The sequence below is a fragment of the Panthera tigris genome, chromosome A2 (genome assembly GCF_018350195.1).
Source record: "Panthera tigris isolate Pti1 chromosome A2, P.tigris_Pti1_mat1.1, whole genome shotgun sequence".
Classification (NCBI taxonomy): Eukaryota; Metazoa; Chordata; class Mammalia; order Carnivora; family Felidae; genus Panthera; species Panthera tigris.
Window position 1 is genome coordinate 165599442 of NC_056661.1, and position 14711 is coordinate 165614152.

General features: G+C 54.6%; 1 long non-coding RNA gene across 2 annotated transcripts in view; it reads right to left on the reverse strand.

The window, feature by feature from the left end:
* Window positions 1–4572: 4572 nt before the first annotated feature.
* The window catches only part of LOC122235879, a 28622-nt gene continuing 18483 nt past the window's right edge, over window positions 4573–14711 (reverse strand). The window contains exons 1-2 of one of the 2 annotated variants that reach the window (XR_006213979.1): window positions 5135–5309; window positions 4573–4667 (exon numbers count right to left, since the gene is read on the reverse strand). This is a non-coding gene — a long non-coding RNA (uncharacterized LOC122235879). Of the gene's footprint in view, window positions 4668–5134; window positions 5310–14711 lie in introns of those variants that run through there. The other variant, XR_006213978.1, reaches the window with a different exon arrangement.

Below are 14711 nucleotides of genomic sequence, written 5' to 3' on the forward strand. Positions count from 1 at the left end.
AGAACTGTCTGTATGTTTTAGGAACACGTGGAAGAAGGGACGCATTATCATCATGTCTCCATTTACTCGAAAATGTTTCTGCAGAAGAAGAGCTGAAGAAAATACGGGGACGTTTTACTAAGTGCAGGTCACAGGCCATTTTATTAAATGCAGCATTTAGGATTCTACTCTCTTCACTTCTCTATATGTTTGAAACTTCTTAATTAAAAATGTTAACATCCACTTTATAAAGACCGGAAGGTGCCATGTGGCTTCTCTGGCCCCAGGGGCAACAGTGGGAAGAAACCGAACCTCACTGATCACAATTCTGACCAGCCTGGAACCGGTACAGTGCAAACCTGCGTCTTTGATGAGACTTCGAGGCCTTTAAACACTTTAAGTACTTGTTAAAGTCACAGGAACAAAAGTCAACTGGTTAGCATACAGAGAGTGGGTAAAAGGAAAATGTTTCCAGCCTAATGATTTAAGAAAAGTGTCTGCGGGACTTATCTGCACTCAGAGCCATACAAATCAGAGAAAATAAACACTCAGACTTTGAGGATGACGTCTCTCACTGCCACACAGTTGGCTAAACAAGTTCAGCTCGTGTAACCTTCCAGTATGTTCTGTAACAGCCTTATTACCCTTAATAACTGCCCGTCAGAATGAACGATCCAGAACGCCCACTGGACTTGTCAGTTCCCTATGTAAAAACTGTCCTTGAAAGACCCCTGGTCACCCAGAGGCCAGGCGCAACCGTCCTGCCTCATCCCTCGGCACTCGCTGCCTCTCACTGCTGTGCCGGCCTCGTGTGTCCGCACGGTTCCCGGGCCTGAGTCACCCCACTCGCTTTCAACTTCGCCACACGCGCGCGGGCACACACACAGGCCCTGCTCCCATCTACCTGGCGAACATCTCCTCGCCCTTGGAAATGACTGTGGTCTTTCCTGGGACCCTCCCCGCAGCTCAAGGGACTGGGCGCCCGTCCTGTGCGCACAGGACCACTCCTCCCGCGGCCCGCCCCTCCTCAACAGGCACCTCTCGCTCTGCGCCTCCCAGCCCGGCCACAGGGCTGACTCCTAGGAAGTGCTGTCCTAAATGGAACTGAAGTCAAACATATCCCGTGTAACGTTTCCCTAAAAGCAATTTCAAGGAATCCAGGGGACAAAGAGATTTTAATGGATGAGCCACAGACACACCGTAGAGAAAGGTTTCCATAACCCCAACCTCCACCAGCGAGGCCTGTCTGACAGCCTGTTTTCTGGTTTTAATCTTAGTCCGTCTCTCTGTAACCCCCCAGACGTCAGAGAAATCAGGCCAGACATAAGAGATTGAAGGTCTCACCGGGTAGAAGAATGCAGAAATGCACATAGACTTTAACCACGTCAGATCTCTCAGCCGCGTCCTTCCGACTCACAGCTGCCTACTTTGGTTCCTCGTTGTCCCTCGGAGGAGGAAGAAATGAGAGGACACGTGCCAAGAGGCACTGACTTCTGCACTGTCGCCGGGAGGCTCAGCACTCAAGGCCGTGAGCAATCCTGGAACACGTTTTGCTGCCCCAGCCCCTGAGAGGGTTTGCTCCGATGGTCTCGGTGTTACATTTGCTTTGCTTCCGGGAGACGGCATTTGGGGACGTGCCCAGAATCCTGACCCCTTTTAAAGGGAGTCCTGCCCTCCTTACCCTCAGTGACTGCCCTCCTTACCTGCCCCCCTTACCCTCAGTGTTGGAAATACCGGTAACATGTCTTTCGGTGTTTCTAGAAATCTACGTGTTCCTTCTCACCTGGCTCTTTTTAAAATGTCATTACTATTTACAGGGTGTGTTGTGGCTTTTTGCCTGTGTTTGCCAAACGTGTCGAAGAAATGATTGAGGTCTTTTAAAATCACTTTAATTCTGGAGGGGCCGGACCCGTCGATTAACTGCTGAGTCAGCTTTTTCATCGTCCAAAGATCTTTCTCGATGCTAGCACACTCCGTGCACAAATCTCTTCACCACCATGTACAAACTCCACTCACCTTTAAGCATCAAGGGCTAGGATTGCTTTATGGGATGCCTATACCCCAGAGGCGCCTGGTGAATATTTACTGTTGAATAAGCTTAGTCCCACCGGCTTGTTTTTTTCTCTTACAAAGCAATAGTATTGATAACAGGTTCATACACATTGCAATAACCTAGTAGCATATGAAGATAACACGTGAGATTGTTACATGTATATCTAACCGTGTGGTTTTTGAACAGGAAGGTTTGGTGTGCCTAAAATCCTTTTTTATCAAAGGCCAAAGTTATTTTACTTTATTTTTTAGTTTTACTAAAAGCGTGCATATTTAAGGTGTACAGCAGGATGATTGGACATACACAGTGAAACGAGCACTTCGGTCGAGCTAATTAACGCAGCCGTCGTCTCACACAGTTCCCTTCCGGGTGTGGGGCGGGGGCACCTGACTGCGCTCTCTCCGCAAATTCCCAGCGTTCGCACGGCACTGCTGACGGCCTTGGACCTCTAAGACTCCCTCGCCCTACGGAGCGTCCCCCCCATGTCCCCCACTCCCCTCGGACCCCGGTAACCGCAGCCCTCGCCTCTGCATCCGTGGGTCGTACGAGGAGTTGTAGGAGTTGGACCTTTCGTGTGTTTGGTGCCACATATAAATGAGGTCACGCAGGGTCTGTGTCTCTGTGTCTGGCTTATTTCACTCAGCACGTCGTCCTCCAAGTCCATCCACGTTCTTGGGACCGGCAGGATTTCCTCCTCTTTCGTGGCTGCGCGCCACCGTCCTCCCCTGTGCACCCACCGGCGGCCGCAGGCTGTGTCCAGGCCTCGGCTGGTGCGAATAATTCCGAAGCCGCTGGTGCCGCGTGCTGGAGACCGACTTCTCGTCGGGTCAACGCCAATGCTCTCTGAGCCCAGAGCCGCCCTCCCCACCCCCACCCCCACCCCCCCCACCCCACCCCCGCTGCTCTACTTTCTGATTTCTCGGTGGGGGTGTGTTCTCCGCGCACAGTTCTCTTCAAGTCCTGCTGCCCTCCGGCCTCTCGTGCCGGGCTGGCGATCTCAGCCACGCCGGTCACCTCCGAGGACTTTCCTTTTGCCGCACGTAATTGCCAATCCAGGGTGCTCTGTGATAAACCGGGGAACTCTCCTCCACAGCCTCTCACATGAATTTTGCAACACGCAGCCCCCAAACCGCACTCAAACGTTCCCGTGTGCGTGTTCTCGATCACCCATTTAATGCTTTCTGGAGAACGGACTCTAGAGACAGGCTGCCCACAGGCACCACACCCGGGTCTCCGCTGGGCCGGGCCCCTTCGATCCTTGTGGGGAAAGACCACACGCCCGTGTTCATGGGTATGTGCAGCAGGGCTGTTTCTGCCAGATTCTTGGACGCTTCTTGAGACAGATTTGTGATGTACACGTGAGGGGACACTCCCTCCAGCTGCTACATCCTAAACTACCCAGAGATACTGTGGCTGATTTTAAACGCTGTGAGACAGGGCTTGCTTCCTCTGATATACTCAAGAACAAGGTCAAGTATTTTGAGCTCTCTAAAAGAAAAACGAATTTCCCCGTATTCTTATGGCCACTGCCTCCGGTTGACATTGGACACATGGTCATGTGGCTCACTTTTCAGAACGCCTTCCCAGAACCATCCGAGAGCTCAGAGCACGGCCTGCAATTTGAGCCAGCTTTCAGCCTCACCACGCAAGCAGGCCAAGCAAAGATGCACTCTAAGTACGCGCTAAATGGACATCTTGGCCCAGGAAACGACAACGTCAGCAGCGGCGGCGGCATCTTTGACAATGAAGGACAAGGATACGCACGGCAATGGAGGCCGGAGAGCGGAGAGGCTGTCCTCGGGCCTCCCGGTGCGCGTGTGCCCGTTTCCTGCTTCTGAGGGTTTCCTGGCCTGCTGGCTCTTCCTCACTGATCTGTCTGCAGGACACCTTCCCCGGGGCCACACGTCTCACCGTGTCCTGGGTAATTATAACTATGTAAGGAATTCCAAGAAAATGCCAGCTCTTTAGCGACCTAGAGTATTTGACATTCTCTCCGATAAAAACCATTTGGTTGAAGGATTTAAAAGTCATGCAACACGTGGCTGAAAACAGGACCCGACTTGAAGGAATTGAAACTTGGGTGATGTAGATCTGAATAATTGAGATCTGACCGTAGAAAACAGCATTTTCTACCGAATTAGATTTTCATATTATATAGTCGTATTCTCAAATACTCTTGAAGATGCAGAAATAACAAGCAATTCACTGACCTATAAAGGAGGAGAGTAAAAACTCTGCTGAACAGGAGTCCTGGAGAAAAGAATATTCTAATTAGCAAACTACGATGTTTACCCGAGAATTAATAGGAAAAGCCTCTGTATCTTCGCCATGTCGCTGCTCAGGGAGCAAGGCTCCGTAAGTGGATTTTAAGTGACTTCTCTTGTGGACGACACTGCAGTATGACTCCAGGTCACCATTTCAAAGCTTGTGGTAACCCCCTCTGCCCACGTCGCGGGGGCAAATGTCTGCAGGCTCTTCCCCCGGGGGCTGTTGGGACATACAGGACGCAGGTTGCAGGCGTCATGACTCCAGGAAAGCAGTTAACGGTATCACGTGTTTTACTTATTAGCTGTTTCACTTTCAAAGGGAATGTGTCACAACGGTGATATGTTGTACGTGGACGTGGCACCTGCAGCTGGACAGAAGGAAAATGGTAACGTTGGTCTCTGCCTTCATCCTTTGCAAGAATATCACCATGCTACTCCCCAAGACTACTATCTACGCTTTACTTAACATTCGGAAAACACGTGACCACTGTCTGTGATTAAGGTCAAGAATTATTATGGAAACAAATTATGTAACTGCTGATACCGGAAGCCGATCCAAGGATAAGTCATGGTCAAGACCATGGGCACGCAAGCTAGCCTGCCTGTGTTCAAACCCAGTCCTCCACTTTCTAGGCTATGGTTTTCGGAAGGTTCTTGAACTTCCGTAAGCCTCACTCTCCCCACTGTAAAATAAGGGTAGTAATTGCACTTGACAAATGGGTCCCTTATGATAACTTAGTGACATCTCTTAGCACAACGCTCACAGCAAAGGTTCACCGCGGTCACGAGTGGTAAGACCTTGCATCTAGGTATGGTGCCTTGTGGAGCTCCTTACCAGGCCGACACAGGGTGTGATGGGCAATGCTCCTACGACACGGATTCCCACCCAGCCGAACAGGTGCATGGATTTCATCACTCTGGAGGAAGGCACGTATGGCAGGTTTCTGTGCCCATCCATGTTCCTGTTTAGTATATTTACGGGTTGACTGGATGAAGAAAGAGATGGCATGTCCTTGGCTGGAAAAAAAGTGCCTCCTCTCAGCTAGAAGGTCATGTCCCTCAGCCGAAAGCACATTTAAGGAGAGGGGCGTGGCATGCTTGCTTTGCAGTCCTTAAATGCTGATCCAACCCTGGTAATCGATGAAGAAAAGAAACTGCAGCTAGATCAGCCTCAAATTTTAAAATAAAATACGCTCCACCAAACTTCAGCTGACATACAAGTTTCGGAGAAGACGCAATAAAGTCAGTGGTGAATCAAGACTCAACCAGGTCTCGAAAACGTGAGACGGGTGCCTGTGAGCAAGCCCGCAGCTCCGCTGAGAAGGGGGCAAAAATCCTGCTCTCGGGCTTTGTAAGTCACTTGCAACCACTGGGACCAGGAAACCTGGCCTTACCACAGACAGACGAAAACCTCAGGTTTGGGGGCGAGTGACAAATGCAAGGAGCCCACACTGCGATACATGTCGCATGACGGAAGGCTGCTTAAAATGCGTCCAATCAGGCTCCACAGGCAAAAGTTCAGATAAAACCACGAAATAAAGCAGCACTCCTTCTCCCAGACCGGCGTTCAAAGAACAGGCTCGGATTTGCCAATTTTATTTGAAGGAAGCCAGTGAGCAACCGGGATGGGTCCGGAGAGGACAACAGAGGACCGCTCGGAGGCAGGCGTCCACCCAGCTGCCGACGGCTCATGCACCGGCACCTTCACGCCCCCCTCCTTGACTGTGTTCACAACAACCTCGTGAGATGGCATTTTTGTCTCTGTTCTACAAGCGAGTCTGTGTCGCAACTTCATAACGAACCTCAAAATGCTAGTGAATGTGCCCAGTCGGTGTCCGGCCCCAAGTGCAACTCTGATGTCCAAGTAACGTACGTGATGCAAAGCATCCGTAGCCAGCCAGGATGGCTGACGGATTCGGGACACTCAGCAGCGATGGAGTCACACTGCCTTTGCCCAAAATGCTGCGGTGCCTTCCATGTAGCTCCAGGAGAAAGAACCGGAGGAACCAGCAAGTAGAAAGAAAAGAACACACATCTTGGTGCAGCAGAACCGAGCGAGTATAACCGCACAGGATCCACTCGCAAGTGGCCAGTGCCCATCGTAGGAGGGGTGGGAGCAGACGGGCCCGCTGGCCAGAGCCGTCGCACAAGGGACCTCACGTTACCTGTGACGCTGACTGTCCCCTTCCTGCTCTTCTGGCTTCTCCCAAGTCCCACAGACCCAAAGGGACCGTGTGTTTTCACCTTCACGAGGCCAGCAGCCTTGGACTCGGGTTACCGCCCAGTCTTATTGCAATTAATGCGTGAGTTGGATGCTTAGAAACACGACCTTTCCATCGTGGGGACTGTTCGCACATTCAAAAAGAAAGCAGTATTTTGTACAATGTTATTGATTTTCTTAACGTTTACTTATTTCTGAAAGAGAGAGACAGAGCACCAGCGGGGGAGGGGCAGAGAGAGAGGGAGACACAGAATCTGAAAAAGGCTCCTGGCTCTGAGCTGTCGGCACAGAGCCCGACGCGGGGCTGGAACCCACGAACCGCGAGATCATGACCTGAGCTGAAGTCCGACGCTGAACCGACTGAGCCACCCAGGCATCCCTTATTTAATAGATTTTTTTTTAAAGCACTAGCAATAACAGCGTTATTTTAAAAATCACGTATCTCCTTTTAGCCATGTCGTTGTGCCTCAGATTCAACGAGGGGCCGCCTCTTCTGAGGTAACAATTGTTATTTTTTATTAAAATGTACCTAGGTGTCGCTTTACGTTTTCTGCCATGATCGGCTCTTGGCAAGAACAAACCCGACTCTCCCAGGGACAGGCCACCTTCAGAGAGATCTGGCTGGCGCTCCTGCACAGGGGAAGAGCCAGGACGGGGAGGAGGGGGCGAGGGAGTGGGTGCCCTGTGTGTCTGGTGGGAGGCCTGCCGAGGGGGTGGGCCCAGCCCCACGCAACAGTTCCACCTTCTCTCCAACCTCGTGTCCTCCTCCTCCTGACTCGCATCAGCTCTTTGTCGTTCTCTCAGCGAAGAAGGAACACTGCCCCCAGGAGTGGGGAGGCTTACCGCAGGGGCGAGGGAGCATGGCAAGGGTTACCACAGGGGCGAGGGAGCATGGCAAGGGTTACCGCAGAGGCGAGGGAGCGTGGGGAGGGTTATCCCAAAGGCGAGGGAGAACAGCAAGGGTTACCGCAGGGGTGAGGGGATACGGGAGGGTTAACACAGGGGCGAGGGAGCACAACGAGGTTTACCGCAGGGGCAAGGGAGCACAGCGAGGGTTATCGCAAGGGTGAGGGGGCACAGAGAGGGTTAACACAGGGGTGAGGGAGCACGGAGAGGGTTAATGCAGGGGTGAGGGAGCACAGGGAAGGTTATCCCAGAGGCGAGGGAGCATGGCAAGGGTTATGGCAGGTGCGAGGGAGTACGGCGAGGTTTAACGTAAGGGCAAGGGGGGATGGGAGGGTTAATGCAGGGGCGAGGGAGCACGGAGAGGTTTAATGCAGGGGTGTGGGAGCGTGGGGAGGGTTATCCCAGAGGCAAGAGAGCACAGCAAGGGTTAACGCAGGGGTGAGGTGATACAGGAGGGTTACCGCAGGGGTGAGGGAGCACAATGAAGGTTACCGCAGGGGCGAGGGAGCACAGGAGGGTTAACGCAAGGGTGAGGGAGCACGGAGAGGGTTAACGCAGGGGTGAGGGAGCACAGAGATGGTTAATGCAGGGGTGAAGGAGCGCAGGGAAGGTTATCCCAGAGGCGAGGGAGCATGGCAAGGGTTATGGCAGGTGCGAGGGAGCACGGCGAGGTTTAACGCAGGGGCAAGGGGGGACGGGAGGGTTAATGCAGGGGCGAGAGAGCACGGCAAGGTTTAACGCAGGGGTGAGGGAGCATTGGGAGGGTTATCCCAGTGGCGAGGGAGCACAGCGAGGGTTAACGCAAGGGTGAGGGAGCACGGAGAGGGTTAACGCAGGGGTGAGGGAGCACGGAGAGGGTTAATGCAGGGGTGAGGGAGCACAGGGAGGGTTACCCAGGTGTGAAGGAGCGTGGGGAGGGTTATCCCAGAGGCGAGGGAGCACAGCAAGGGTTCACGCAAGGGCGAGGGGAGACGGGACGGTTAACACAGGGACGAGGGAGCACGGCGAGGGTTACTGCAGGGGCGAGGGAGCACAGCAAGGGTTAACGCAAGGGTGAGGGAGAACGACAAGGGTTACCACAGGGGCGAGGGAGCAAAGCAAGGGTTAACGCAGGGGCGAGGGACCACGATGGGGGTTACCACAGGGGCGAGGGAGCACGGGGAGGGTTGAAGCAGGGGTGAGGGAGTGCAGAGAAGGTTATCCCAGAGGCGAGGGAGCGTGGTAAGGGTTACAGCAGGTGCGAGGGAGCATGGCGAGGTTTAACGCAGGGGCAAGGGGAAAAGGAGGGTTCCAGTAGGGGTGACGGAGCACAGGGAGGGTTACCGCAGGGGCGAGGGAGCATGAGGGGGAGAGGGAATGATCCCTCCCCTTGGTGTTAACATCCGCCTGTGCTTTTCTTTGAGTTCCTGGATGAGGCAACTCTGCGCTCCTAATTGTGTTAAGACATTGTTACGAGACATACGGGTCCTCAGATCTGAAATTGGAGGGCTTAGTGCCCACGTGGCCGCTCACTGCCCATGCTCAGGTGTCAGTGACAGATGTGTCCGTTAAACGGGACAGAGGTCACACCGAAGATTGCTAAGATGAAAAGGACATCGGCAGAGGGCAGAAGGTCACAGGATACCTTCGGGATTCGAGGTCAGGACCAAAGCAGCGGTTCCTGAAAACAAAGCGTAAGCGGGTCCCCGTGTGGAGCGCCTGCGTCAACCAAATCTCAGCCGGTTTTTAAATATTTGTCCACAACCCACCAGACACCAGACCTCGTCCAGGCGTTCCTTTGTCACAGGTGAGGGAGGCCGGTCCTCCGGTCCTGGGACGAGGCAGGTGCATGTGGAGCTCCGTTGGGCACGGTGACGCTGCAGCGGGATGCCGGGCGCCACACAGACGGCTGGATGAGGGTGAGGGGGGTCCAGGACGGGCCGCACAGGAGAGAACGTCTCCAGGGGCAACAGGGTTCCTTACGCCGGAGGCCAGTGTGCTTGAGCCCTGAGTGTGCACCAGCACAGGATTAACCCTCTCCCTACACTTCCACACTTAAGAAGTGGCAGCTCGATCCCCAAGACCCAGCCCAAATCGACCCTCACTGCGCCCCCACACTGCCTTCCAGCCCGTAGAGCCAGGGAAAGACGGGGCCCACCCCCACTCCGACCCACGGGCTCTCTTCCTTCTCGGGGCACCTGGCGGACAAGAGAGGGGAAGGAAGGAGGGGAAAGGGGGACACTTCACGCTGCCCTCTGTCCGAAGGACGCAGAGAAGGCTCACGCAGACTCTCTGAGACGCCCCCGCCAGGCATCGCGGGCCAAAGGGGAAGGGAAGCTGAGTTCGGCAGCACCCCAACGGAAACGCTGACCCTGGAGCCTGCACATGGCACGGAACCTGGGTTTGGTTCAGGCCATCAGCCCCGCCCAGGAAAGTGCCAACAAGAAGGAGATGTCACAATAAAACCCAAACAGCAGGAGACACTGGGGCTACACTACGGACAGACCAGCCATTCTCCTATTTAATGGTCCCACCAGCTAGAGACAGAGACGTCCTGGGGCCGCCATGCACCCAGGGCGGGGGGGGGGGGGGGGAGGGGGGATCCGGAGGGGCACACCCCATCTCAGCAGGTCGGGGGAGCAGCTGGCCGGGCACACCGCGATCACAGCTACCTGTTCGTGCCGTCAGCCCTGGGCGGGGTTGGGGGCTCTGTGGGGCTGGGCTTATGAGACAAGAAATAGATGCCCGCACTGGGGACAGTGGCTGTGGGCTTTCTGCGAAATCAATGACCACGAGTCCAGGACTAAACAGAAGAACACAGTAGAAACCCGCTGATTATCTATTAATTCAATTTAATTTGGAAAGTTACACTCATGCGGCCCTTTCTCCAGCAGCCCTACCGAGTAAACAGGCAAAGAATGCTGCTTTGCCAGACGCCCTCTCGCTCTTTCCTTTAAATAACTTCTGAGCGTCCATAAGCATTTGCCGTAGCTTGTTAATTACTTGTCGAAGGAATCAGGCAGAGAGACGTCTGATGTGTTCGTAGCTGAGGCTGATTGAAGATCAGTCAGAAATTAGGGTAGGATTTCCTTCTCTGAGGTTATTACACAGTCAATAAGAAATGGGTTTGGATTTGGAAGAGTCCATTTTTGGGCAACCTTGACGATGACATCATTTCCTCGAAGCCAACACCTGACTCACAGCACAGCACCTAAAAATAGGCAGTCCCAGCTGAGCCTCCCCTCAGTCGGGACGTCCCCCGTCCCCTCAGCCAGGAGCTGCGTTCAAGGTCATTGTGATCGTGAACAAATGACCACCTGGAGATCAGTAAAGCAGGAAGTAGCTTCTGCTGCGGCAAAGATAATCCAGGCTCTCTGGTTGTGCAGTCCTCCTTCTTGGCCCCAGGGCCAGGGCAGCAGAGACTGCATGGGGGGTTGTGAGGACAACCCCCCCACCCTCCAGTGGCTGCAGCTGTGAGGTGCAGGCCAGACCCGTCTGCGGGGTGAGGCCACCACAGGCCTGCCACCCCCACTGTCCTCGGCGTCCTCGGGGCAAACACGAGTGGAGAACACAGGCCTCTCCCGCCTCCACCCTCTCCGGCAGAAGTGTCAGCTCCCAGCCAAGCAGCCACCAGGCCAGCGACCCGCCGGTGCTCATGGGGTCCCGCATGTTGTAGGCGCCGCGATAGGCACTCAGTGAGGTCAAAGATGCTGTGTGGTTTCCTTTAAATTCGATCCACGTTTAAAAAATTTTTTTTAACTTTATTTATTTATTGAGAGAGTGTGCGTGCGCATGGAAGGGAGGGGCAGAGAAAGAGGGTGAGAGACGGGATCCCAAGCTGGCGCGCGGTCAACACAGAGCCCGACACGGGGCTCGCGCTCATGACCTGTGTGATCACGACCCGAGCCGAAACCAAGAATCAGACACTACCAACCGAGCCACCCAGGCGCCCCTCAGTTTACTTTCTAAATAAAAATTGTGCATATTTAAAGCGCAGGCAGCTAATGGCAACATCATCTCCTCACATGACATCTCCGTAATGTTTATTTTTGAGACAGAGAGACAGAGTCTGGGCGGGGGGGGGGGGGGGGGGGGGCGGGGGGGCAGAGAGAGAGAGGGAGACACAGAATCGGAAGCAGGCTCCAGGCTCCGAGCCGTCGGCTCAGAGCCCGACGCGGGGCTCGAACTCACGAGCCGCGAGGTCACGACCCGAGCCGAAGTCGGACGTTTTGACCCTCGCACGGCTACCATCACTGGGAAATGTACGGGATGTGGTTAGAGACCCACGTGAGCACAGCAGACACGTGTGGCTGTGCCTCCGGGGTGTCCCGTTGCTTCTCTGCACATCTCCTCCCCTCTTCGTGACCGACGACACCTGCCCATCCTTCGGGGCCTTGGGTGAGCGTGGTGGGAGCCCCCACAGGCGCTCCGTCAGCCAATCCCCGCGTTCACCTGGGGTCCCCATGCGGCACGCGGGGCCTCCACACTCACTCAACTATATAAACGCCGCTCCGTACCCTGTGACCAGCATCTCCCCCTCTCCACAACCTCCCCGGGTCCCCGGAAACCACCGTTCCACTCTGTTTTTATGGGTTCCATTTGTTTAGATTCCAGAATGATCATGCAGGGCTTTTTCTTTCTGCGTCTGGCTTGACAGGCTGCCACAATGGCAGGCTCCTTTTCTAAAGGTGAACACTATTCCGTGTGTGTGTGTGTGTGTGTGTGTGTGTGTGTGTGTGACGATTTCTTACCCACTCACCCATCCACGGACACTTAGGTTATTTCTGCGTCCTGGCTGCAGTGAACACAGGGGTGCAGATACCTCTTTGAGGTGCTGATTTCATTTCCGTTGCGTCCACACCCAGGAGTGGGATTGCCGTGTATACGGTTATGCTGTTTTTAGTTTTGGGGGGAACCTCCATCCCGTTTTCTGTAACGTCTACACCAAATTACACTCCTACCAGAAGCGTACAAGGGTCCCTTATCTCCAATCCCTCACCACCGTTGCTATTTTTTCCCTCATAATCGCCATCCTATCAGGCGTGAGGTGCCATCTCTGTGCGGTTTTGATTGGCATTTCCCTGATGTCCAGAGAGAGAATTCACAATACACATCAGCCTTTTCTGAGGAAACATCCAGACCGTGAGTGCTTGGTGTCGAGAAGAAAAAAGGGAAGGCTGAGGACTTTGGAGCAGGTGTCCAGGGTCTTGGCTGGCATGAGGCCCCGAAGGATGGGCAGGTGTCGTCGGTCACGAAGAGGGGAGGAGATGTGCAGAGAAGCAACGGGACGCCTCGGAGGCACAGCCACACGTGTCTGCTGTGCTCACGTGGGTCTCTAACCACATCCCGTACATTTCCCGGTGATGGTAGCCGTGCGAGGGTCAAAACGTCCGACTTCGGCTCGGGTCGTGACCTCACGGCTCGTGAGTTCGAGCCCCGCATCAGGCTCTGTGCCGACGGCTCGGAGCCTGGAGCCTGCTTCCGATTCTGTGTCTCCCTCTCTCTCTCTGTGCCCCGCCCCCTCCGCCCACACTCTGTCTCTCTGTCTCAAAAATAAATAAACATTAAAAAAAAATCTTTAAAGAATTACTCACTGAAGTGAAGCTCCCCTCCTGGTCCTCTGCTGTCATGTCCCTGGGACAAGTGCTCCTGAACAGAGAAATGGCCCCAGACGAGGTGGCATCCGGAGGCAGGATAGTCAGTGACAGTCCACGGAGTAGGCTGAGTGTGGATGTCATGTGCGCACACACTTGCTCGAGCCATGACTCCCGCAAACCAGTCTAGCGTGTCTTGAGCCCCCGAGGAACGCAGAATGGGTAGGGCCGCTGGGGTCAGGTAATCACACGGTCACTTCCTTGCTTGATTGGCCTGGTCGCGTTGCTTAGGGAGACTTCAGCAAGGCAAGTGACGTGACCAGCTGTGGAGATGTCAGAAGGCATCAGGAAAAGGATCCGTCACGGGGATTGTTATTAGGCCACCATTTTTATTGCCCCGCGAGCAGCACAAACGCTGTTGGGAACACAAAGGGCGGCTGGGGGCGTCCGTGTCATCCGCGTGGGCCACGGCCACGGCGGTTCCGCTCCCTGGACACGCGGTGGAAGCTGCCGGCCTTCAGGTCCAGTTTGGGATCCCGTGCATCCTTTTGGCCCTAAACCCTAAACCCTAGCCCTGGTTCTTCCAGACAGAACTAGAGACACATCCCCAGAATCGTCCACAGCCGTTGCCGCTGTGGTGGCCACCTCTGTGAATGTTGTTTTGGTTGGTTTTCCTCCTGGCTCAAAGGCAAAGCTCAGTTTGGGTGGGAAAACAGCTTGACTACCTGTGGGAGGTAACATTTTTATAATGTAATTTTGTTCATGTAATACTGTTACAAGAAATTCAGTTGTTACTAATTAAAATATGCAGAAACTCAGAACGGACGTTTCTAGAGATGCAATGTCGAATTTGTGATCCGTAACAGGCCCTTTGGCAAGAAGGTGTTTGAGGACAACTGTAGTCTCTTCGGTGAGGCTCTCCTCGGGGCTATCAGTTATTACGGAAATGAGGTCAGCTCAGAGGCGCAGCGCAAGGCGCTCTGACTGGAAAGGTGACCAAACGACACGTAAAAGGCACAGGACTCGGGGGCAATTGCTCATGCACATCGTAGCGGCTTTTGGACTCGCTCCTTCCGTCTGGCGCAGGTTCCTGTTGGGTGCGTTCTGACAATGAGGAAATCCCGCCACCTGCCAGCTGACCCCTCTTGGACGTCAGGGCCCTTCCACGCCAGCCCCCAGCGCTCCCCTGTGGTTCGCAGACCCCGCTTCCCGCCCGCGGACCGGGATCCGCGCTCCCTGACCCGCCCGGCCAGCTGGACTTCTCAGGGGCGGACGCGTCTCCTCCAGACAGGGCTGAGCTTTGTCCGGCACCGCTTCCTGCAGAGCGCGCCCCTGGTCAGGACCGCTGGCCCGCACCGCCCGCACCGAGGCCTCTCATCCGCTCCGACCGGCACCCCAGCCGCTCTCAGACCACCTCCGTCCGCAGGCACGGTCTCCCCACTTCTTTGCACCAGCTCAGGCATCATTCAGAGGTTTTTAAATAACACGCTCGTCTACCTGAACTACCATAGTAAGGAAAAAGCAACAAGAAAGCGTTCCCAGTGGCAGTCCCAAAATACCGTCCCACTGACCTACCTCTCCCGTTCCAGTTTGCCACCCCAAAGAGAGCTCGTGAAGGAAGGCAGACCCCAGATCACTCTGGGTCAGACGTCAAGCAAGCGGCGTCACTGTTTCTCAAATCTGCACGACTGCGGTATTAATTACTTAATTGA